A 9865-nucleotide genomic window follows, 5' to 3' on the forward strand; every position below is an offset into this window, starting at 1 on the left:
AGAAGGTGAAATGGAATATAAAACCATGAGCTCTTGAGCAATGGGAGGAGAAATCTCTAACTGCAAGCTTGTTGAAGATAGAGCTGACAACTCGCAGGCATTGGCTTGATTATGGGACCTCACTTGAGTTGTATTGGGTTTAGAGGCACTATTTGGTAAAATCTAAATCTTAAGGCGTTTTGTGGTTAAAAAAAAAATCCCTTTATCATAGGTAATTTCTCACATGTCTAGCAACCTTTTCAACTATGGACCAAAAACCTCCCTCTCTTAAATTATTTCCCAAAACCTGCTTGCATATTTCATGTACATCCTGCAACTGCTTACAGTAACAGATACATTGGGCTCATTAGGCATACATACTCTAATCAAATAAGAGCTACTCTAATAAGCTTATTTTATTCTAACTCTTGTTTTTAATAAGCTTGTATGGTAAAATCAAGTTTTCAAAGCCAAAAACTACTCATATATTAAAGAAATATGTTTGGTAAAACATTTAAATAAGGGTTTTTTTAAGAGTAGTTGATGTCATTTGTAAAGATTACAACAACTCCATTATATTAATCTCCCACTAGATGCAATCCACATTTGATGTGTCCATTGTGTGGACCTTTGAAGTGGGTTGTCCATCATGTGGGGCCTACTGTTAATGTCCACCATCTATCATATGGGGCACACTTCCATATGGATCATCCATCATGTTACGCCACTTTGGATATGGGCCGTCCATCATGTGAGACCTTAGATGTGGATTAGGTGGGGCCAACTTAATGTTAACTATCCATCACGAGGGACCACACTTTTATGTGGGCCATCCATCATGTGTGGCTCACTCCATCCATTATGTGGGCCACCTTGATATAGACCATTCATTATGTGGGCCCCCCCTTCAATACAGATCGTTCATCTTGTGGGTGCACCTTTGATGTGATTGTCCATCACGTGGGCCCACATTTAATGTCCACTGCCCATTATATGGGTCCCACCTTTGATGTGAATTGTCCATTAAGTGGGGCCCACTTAACATGGATGGTCCATGTTGGCCCACACTTTGATGTAGGTCATTTATCATGTGGGGCCCACCTTTGATATGAATCGTGCATTATGTGGGCCTATTTTGATGTGGACCATTCATCATGTGGGGGGAACCTTCTGTAATATCCTAGATTTTCGCTATTTTGAATTTTCAAAAACTTTTAAAAATTTTCATTATAATTAGCTTACGTTGTCACTTACTGACCCTTAACGGTCGAGGTGAGCCTATACACAGGTGGTACCAATAAAGAACCGCATAAGTATAATTAATCAACCGTAGGAAGCCAACGAATTCACCTGATCACTTAAACCTCTAGCCTAGCCTCGTGATTTGTTCATCTTGTTCACTCCCCAAGTATAGGGTTGTGATGTAGTAATAAACTCGGTAAGACCGAGGTCGAATCCACAGGGACTGAAACCTGTACGTTTCCTGAAACTAGGTAGAAATAGAACTAGCCCAGGATGCAATCTAAATCAAATAGAATTTAAGAAACAATTGTGGAATAATTATCTAAAACTTTAAGGAATTCTGAGGAAGGAAAACTAGGGATTCAGAGGATCCACTTGTAGAGATCAGGGAGATCTTATGCCTGCATCAAGGATTATGGAATTCAAACTTATTTGATCTGGTTTTCAAGAGATGAAAGGTATATGAATTAGAATGGATTCTATCATCTAACCATGCCCAGGAGATAAAGCAAATAACAGGATTGAACTAATTACCAACCAATCATCAATGTATGAGGATCAGGAAGGGTACTGTCATCCTACCATGCCCGTGAAGCAATGATGAACAACAGGGCTTCCTGACTTCATAAACATAGAAAGGGAAAGAAATATTCAAAGCCATTGCAAATCCATTGTAATTTCAGTCACAACAGACCATTAAAGACTGAGTAAATATTCTTTTAATAATCAACTCAAAACCAAGTTCAGTTCATAAATTTAAATGAAAAGCAGGAAATAGTGTCCCATCTCGCTACAGGCTTCACCTCTTAGCCCTAGCTAAGAGGTTTATCCAACCATGATTAGGAAAAATCCTTAGGGTTCATAAGAATAGAAGAGATCAACAACCCAGAAAAATAAGGAGAAGAAAATCAGGCAAACACTTCCCTTTCTTCCTTCCTTCCTTCACATGCGCCAGAACGAGCACCTTCACGTTCCAAAAGAACTTCCCCTGCCAATGGACCAGCAGCCAAACTCCTCTCGTGCACAGCAGCAGCCACCCTCCGTTTCCTCTTTCACTTTTCTTCCTTTTTGTTTTCTGCTCCAGATGTAGCTGCTCCTCTCGTTCTCTTTCTTCTTTTTTTTCCTGTTGCTTCCCTTCAAAACCGAGCACTCACAGCTGCCTCCCCCACGGTCCAGCAGGCTTCCTCTTTTATCCTTCCTGTAGCCGGAGAGAGCGAAGGCCCGTTTCCACACGGCAGCATGCGCAGCAATTCTTTCACGCACGGCAGCGTGCGCAGCAACCGAAACCTCTCACGCAAATTTTCCTGTGGGGCCCGTTCTTAAGTTCGTGCCAGAGATCCACTCCGTTCATTAGCTGCTCCTCAAAATTTTGACCGGAGGTGACTGGTTTTGGAATGCTTTTGACGCGGCCAAACGCAATAATCACGCTGCAATCGTCGCCGGGCTGTCCGTTTATGACTGCTGAAACTAGCCCGTGTATGCATGAGTTCATAAAAATCGACATAGGTTTGACCAGATCGTACCCCTCTGCATTATGAATGGATCGGATTGAGGATTCGGTCCGTGATGATGGCCCACTACGATCATCCGCAGCCTCTGTTTCGCAGAAGTAACAGAGCCGCGGACGTCGTTTGAGTCGGTGGTGATTGTGGGCCCACGCTGGAATTCCAATGTAGAATCCACTCCGTCCATTGTTTCCATGACGAAAAACCATCTAGGATGGACGGTTTTGGAGTGTAGTTGGTGTGGTCCATTGATCTTTGCTCGCTGCCGTCCAACCTGTGATTTAAAGTTACGATCTTCCCGTAGCTTGCATGAAGACGAACGGACACCTAGGAGAGGGTTTTCGCCCCCCTATGGACACAGTATACGGCACTGATCATCAATTTGGATGATGTGTGGGGCCCACAACTTGAAACCGTGACGCACGGCGTAAGACGCTGTTGCGTTTTGGTCGGATTTGGAAGAAGGACTCGGTCAGAAGTCGGTTTGACCGACTTCTCGTTCCTGTGCACGGCCAGTGCACTTATGCACTATGCACACGCATACTCCAGGGGGTCCCACAGAGATGTTTGTGAGAAATCCGCTCCGTCTATCCATTTGGCAAGCTCATTTAAACAGTTGAGACCAAAAATGGAGAGTATCCAGATATCGGGTGGGCCCCACTTAAGTATTTAAGGGGCTGATCTCTCTGTTTAGCCACTTTCACGGTGATCTAATGGGTGATTTTTGATTTGTACGGTTTATTTAAGGTCTTCAGGCCATATATGGAGTTTCGAGCCAATCAGATGGCGGGAACTATGTAATCTTGCATTTTTCACCAATTTCGGGCCTCTTTAACGTGAATGGCTTGATTTTCTAGAATCCTTGGTGTGTAATTCCATCGATCTTGGTCTCCTGGGGTCCGTCCCTTGCCTTGGGTGTCATCAGAGCATCAAATCCATGGTTTAAGCATACTTTTTCAGTTCATGCTTGTAAATACACTCTGCGTCACAAATACAATTAAATCAGGCTATTAAACGGTATCATGCTTGTAAATCCATGCAATAAATGGGTCTGATATGCAATATTTGACCCTCAACACAACCCCCAACCAGCATTTTGCTAGTCCCGAGCAAAATATGCGAAAAGTAAGTTGAGAATTACAGAACAATCTCTATAAACTCGGATGATTTTTGTAGAATAATCCAGATATGAGAACTTTTAGATTCATGACTGTTGGATATTACTTTCTCCTAGACTCCAGTACATGGTAAACTTCATAATCAAGTTCAAAGTATTATTCCATTAATTAGAGAAATTCTAACCATTGAGATCTATGAATGTATAATCTAATCTCGACTTGTCAACATTAAGATTCACCTTGATATTTAAGGATATCATTGGTAACAACTGAGAGAATTCACGATAACTCTTCTTGTCTTACACATTATCTTTTTATTCTTTTAATTTTTATTTTTTTTATTAGAAGTAACGCCAAGAAGAGGGATCAGATCCTCACCTATAGGGAGCAAACCTAAGGTAAAGACTGTACACCCAACTTTTTCACATATCATTCATGGGGAATTAAATCTACACTTATAGGGAGCAAACCTAAGGTAAAGACCATTTGCCCAATCCTGTCAATTTTTTCAAGTTGGTTTCTTTCGTGTTTAGTGATTACCAAATTAATCCTTTAATATCGAACTGAAACCTTAATATGCAAGCGAGATGTGTCCTGCGAATTCATGACTCAACCAATGTTTACAAATTCTAATAATGGATTAATAATTCAAACTTAGCTGTGAAATTTAATAGATAACTGAATCCAAGAGTCATAAAGTACCAATATCACGCATCTTGTAGTTCTAAATCCAAGATGGCCGTCAAAATCGCTTCAAATTCATATGAAATTCTAGAAAATTTTTTAAAAATTTTCACAATCTCTGCTCAAGACTAGGAACATACTGATTAGGAAGCCCCCCAACCTAAAATCTACATTGTCCTCAATGTAAAAGAAATAAGCATGTAATGCACATGAGACAAAATGAGTAAATGAGAAGTAATGGGAAGATAGTACCTGGATGATGCATAGAGAGACACTTTTCAAGAGATCACAGCCTGGGCACCGATCAGTACGAGAGAAAAGGCAACAAAAATAACACAAAATACAATCCTACCTATACCACTTTCGTAGGTGCTCTCGATTGCATTTAGCGTATGCAACAAGCCTTTAAACCCCTAGGTTACCCCTAGTGGACGAGTTGTAGTCTCGTGAGGGTTTGCAGTAATGTTGCCCACAAACATTGAAATAACTAATGATAAGAATGAAAAGAAGTGAAGGGCTGGGTTGCCTCCCAGGAGCGCTAAGTTTACCGTCTTTAGCCAGACAAATAAAGCAACTACCCTAGTCCTATGAAAACAGGAAACCTACCAATACCTCCATCAGACTAGGAGATCAATCCTGGTAAACAGGATCAGTCAGAGGCATGGACATGTCCTCTGAATCAAATTTCTCGACAAATGGCTTTAAACGATGTCCATTTACTTTAAACTCCTTGCCATTGTCGAGATCCCTTATCTCGACGGCCCCATGAGGATAAGCAGTAACAACAATGTAAGGGCCGGTCCAACGAGATCGAAGCTTACCCGGAAAGAGATGTAATCGAGAATTATACAAAAGGACTTTCTGGCCTGGCGTGAATGATTTTCGTAGAATATGTTGATCATGAAACGCCTTCATCCTGTCCTTGTAAATTCTCGAATTCTCGTATGTGTCGTTCCGGATTTCTTCAAGTTCATTCAACTAAAGTTTGCGTAGCGAGCCAGCGTTGTCTAGATTGAAATTAAGATTTTTGATCGCCCAGTATGCTTTATGTTCCAATTCCACAGGCAAGTGACAAGCTTTCCCATAGACAAGTCTAAAGGGAGACATTCCAATAGGAGTTTTAAAGGCAGTACGGTATGCCCATAAGGCATCGGTCAATCGGATTGACCAATCCTTACGATCTGGGTTAACCGTTTTCTCCAGAATGTGTTTGATCTCCCTATTGGAAATCTCAGCTTGTCCACTTGTCTGAGGATGGTATGGGGTGCTCACCTTATGAGAGATACCGTATTTCTTCATTAAACTCTCAAATGGTTTATTACAGAAGTGTGAGCCCCCATCACTAATGATGGCTCGAGGCATTCCGAATCGAGAAAGGATGTTTTCTTTTAGGAATTTAATGACCGTGCGATGGTCATTCTTTCGACACGGAATCGCTTCGACCCATTTAGTGACATAATCCACGGCGAGCAAAATATACAGATTCCCAAACGATTGGGGGAATGGTCCCATGAAATCGATGCCCCAGCAATCAAATGCTTCAATGATAAGAATGGGATTCAAAGGCATCATATTTCGACGGGACAATGCTCCCAATTTCTGACAACGCTCACAAGCTTTGCAAAACTCATGAGTGTCCCTAAACATAGTGGGCCAGTAAAAGCCACACTGCAGAATCTTGGCCGTGGTCTTTTTAGCAGAAAAGTGACCACCACAGCCTGAGAGTGACAGAAGGAGATACTCTGATGCTCATCGTCTAGTACATATCTCCTTAGAATTTGGTCCGGCAATATTTAAATAAATAAGGATCATCCCAGAAAAAGTTGCGCACCTCGGTGAAAAATTTCTTCTTATCTTGCGCAGTCCACTGTGTCGGTATGGCACCTGTAGCAAGATAATTAGCAATATCAGCGAACCAAGGTGAATGGGAGACTCTGAACAGCTGTTCATCAGGGAACATGTCATTGATATGGGTCGCCTCAAGGGAATCAGAGGTATTAAGGCGAGAAAGGTGATCGGCCACTACGTTCTCTACTCCCTTTTTATCTTTAATTTCCAAATCAAATTCTTGGAGTAGAAGGATCCATCGTATCAAGCGGGGTTTAGAATCATTTTTCGAAAGAAGATACTTAAGTGCCGCATGATCTGTGTAGATAATGATCTTGGATCCGATCAAGTAGGACCTAAATTTGTCCAAGGCGAACACTACAGCTAAGAGTTCCTTTTCCGTAGTCGAGTAGTTCACCTGGGCAGAATTTAAAGTTCTACTTGCGTAATGAATGACGTAGGGCCGCTTATCTTTTCTCTGGCCTAGAACCGCCCCAAGAGCATAATCAGAGGCGTCGCACATAAGCTCAAAAGGAAGGCTCCAGTCGGGTGGCTGCATAATAGGTGTAGTGGTTAACATGCTCTTAAGCTTGGTGAAAGCTTCCTGGCACTGCTCAGTCCACTCATACGGAGCATCCTTTTGAAGAAGATTACATAAAGGACGAGAGAGAAGACTAAAGTCCTTTATGAATCGCCTGTAAAATCCCGCGTGTCCTAAGAAGGATCGCACGTCTCTGATGTTCTTGGGTGGAGGTAGGTTAGAGATAAGATCGATTTTTGCCTTATCTACCTCGATTCCTTTGGACGAGATGATATGCCCAAGGACAATTCCCTTTTGAACCATGAAATGGCACTTCTCCCAATTAAGTACCAGGTTCTTTTCTTCACATCTTTTCAGCACACATTTAAGACTTTCCAAGCACTTGTTGAAAGATGGACCGTAAACAGAGAAATCGTCCATGAAGACCTCTAGATATTGCCCTACCATATCAAAAAAGATACTAAGCATACATCGCTGAAAGGTGGCAGGGGCATTACATAATCCGAATGGCATCCTTCGGTAAGCAAAGGTGCCGTAGGGACATGTAAATGTGGTCTTTTCCTGGTCTTCAGGGGCTATCTCTATCTGGTTGTAGCTCGAATACCCGTTAAGGAAACTGTAATAGGAATGACCAGCTAACCTTTCCAGGATCTGATCAATGAATGGTAAAGGAAAGTGGTCTTTCCTCGTGACGGTATTCAACTTCCGTAGTCAATGCACATTCTCCAACCGGTAGTGACTCTAGTTTATATGAGTTAATTATTGGCATTGGCTACGATGGTGATTCTGACTTCTTAGGAACCACTTGAGTTGGACTCACCCATTGACTATCGGATATAGGGTATTTAATACCCACATCCAATAGTTTAAGAACCTCAACTTTAACCACTTCATTCATGTTTGGATTTAGTCTACGTTGTGATTGCCGAGCGGTTTTTGCATTATCCTCAAGATATATGTGGTGAGTACAAATCGAGGGATCGATTCCTTTGAGGTCCGCGATCGTCCATCCCAGGGCTCCTTTATGCTCAATGAGAGTAGATATAAGCATACTCTCCTGTTCTTTCTCCAGGTGGGCAGAGATCACCACCGGGTATGTCTCATCTTGACCCAAATATGCATATTTCAAATCAGAGGGCAAAGGTTTTAGGTCAAGCTTCGGCGGCTTGAGGTTAGACGGTAGAGGCACTATATCGGTTTGTGGTAATTCTTCAAATTGTGGCCTCCACCGGTTAACTTCAAGTACCGGTGCAGTATCAAGCAAGGCACATGTCTCCCTAATCATGTCATCATCGAAATCATGGGAGTGGGCCAGGCACGTCTCCAGATGGTCGGAGGATAAGGTTAGAGGTGTCGTATCTTCCACGAAAGAGTCAATCATGTTAATGTCATGGAAATCGTCATCATCCTCTGCGTTGCTGCTGTTATTGAAAAAAATATTTGACTCCAATGTTAAATTTCCAAAAGACATAGTCATGATACCATTCCTGCAATTGATAATTGCATTTGACGTGGCGAGGAATGGGCGACCAAGAATGACGGGAATCTGAGTGCTCATGTTATTGATGGGTTCGGTGTCCAAGATGATAAAGTCTACAGGGTAGTAAAATCTATCGACCTGGACTAACACATCCTCAATTATCCCTCTTGGTACACGAACAGAGCGATCAGCAAGTTGTAGTGTGGTTAGGGTGGGTTTTAATTCACCCAAACCTAACTGTTTGTATACCGAGTAGGGAATCAAATTGACGCTCGCTCCTAAGTCAAGAAGTGCGTGATCAATTCGATGGTTCCGGATTACACATGATATGGTTGGGCTACCGGGATCCTTGAATTTCTGCGGCACGTCTTGTTTCAGGATGGCACTCACTTTCTCAGTCAAGAAGATTTTCTTTTGAATAATTTTCCGTCGCTTGGTCGTGCATAAGTCTTTTAGGAATTTGGCATATGAAGGTATCTGTTTAACGACATCAAGCAGAGGAATGTTGACTTTCACCTGTTTCAACACCTCTAGGATATCCTGAGAGTTAGAGGGAGGTTTTGGTGAAACTAACCGTTGGGGGAATGAAGCAACTGGCTTCTCTAGAAGTTCCGGTTCTACTTTTTGTGGGGCATCACTAGATCCATCATTGTTGTCCTCTTCTGGTTCTTGAGGCTTTTCGGGCCTAACCGGAAGAGTTTTATCAATGATCTTCCCACTCCTAAGAGTGGTGATGGATTTAGCATGCCCCATCTGATTTGAAGAGCTGGGATCATTAATCTCGTATTGCGGTTTAGGATTGGGGAGAGGTTGTGCAGGAAGCATCCCCTTTTCTATAACCGTCATACGAGAATCTATCTTTTGCATAAAATCTGTAATTCCCCGCATTGCCTGAGCCAGCTCTTGTATGGGATTTTGAACCGGTTCCTCTTGAGGTTTCACTTGATTTGGATTTTGATTGAAGAAACCTGGAGGAGTCGCCGTTTGTCCATTTCTCCAACTGAAGTTTGGATGATTTTTCCAGCCAGGATTGTATGTGTTAGAGTTAGGTCCAGTAAAAGGTCTTTGATAATTATTTACGGCATTGGCTTGTTCATTCAACACTCCTCGAAAGGCAGGTATTGTAGGACAGTTTTCAGTTGTGTGAATGTTGCAATCACAGATGCCGCAAACAATTTCATTGACCTTATCCTTCTTTCCTTCCATGGCCTCAATTTTCCTTATGAGCGTAGTCACTTTACACTTGAGATCATCCTCTTCTTTCAAGAGATATAATCCACCTTTTTCCTTTAATTGAGTTGGCCTAGACGTGGTGTTCGACTTTGGGTAATAGTCCCAAGATTGTGTTTTTTCAGCCAAACTGTCGAGGTAGTCCCATACCTCGTCGATATCTTTATTAATGAACTCTCCATTACACATTGTCTCGACCATTTGGCGCATGGAAGATGTTAGTCCATCATAGAAAAAATTTGTAATGCGCCACGTTTCA

Source organism: Magnolia sinica, chromosome 9 (assembly GCF_029962835.1).
Source record: "Magnolia sinica isolate HGM2019 chromosome 9, MsV1, whole genome shotgun sequence".
Classification (NCBI taxonomy): Eukaryota; Viridiplantae; Streptophyta; class Magnoliopsida; order Magnoliales; family Magnoliaceae; genus Magnolia; species Magnolia sinica.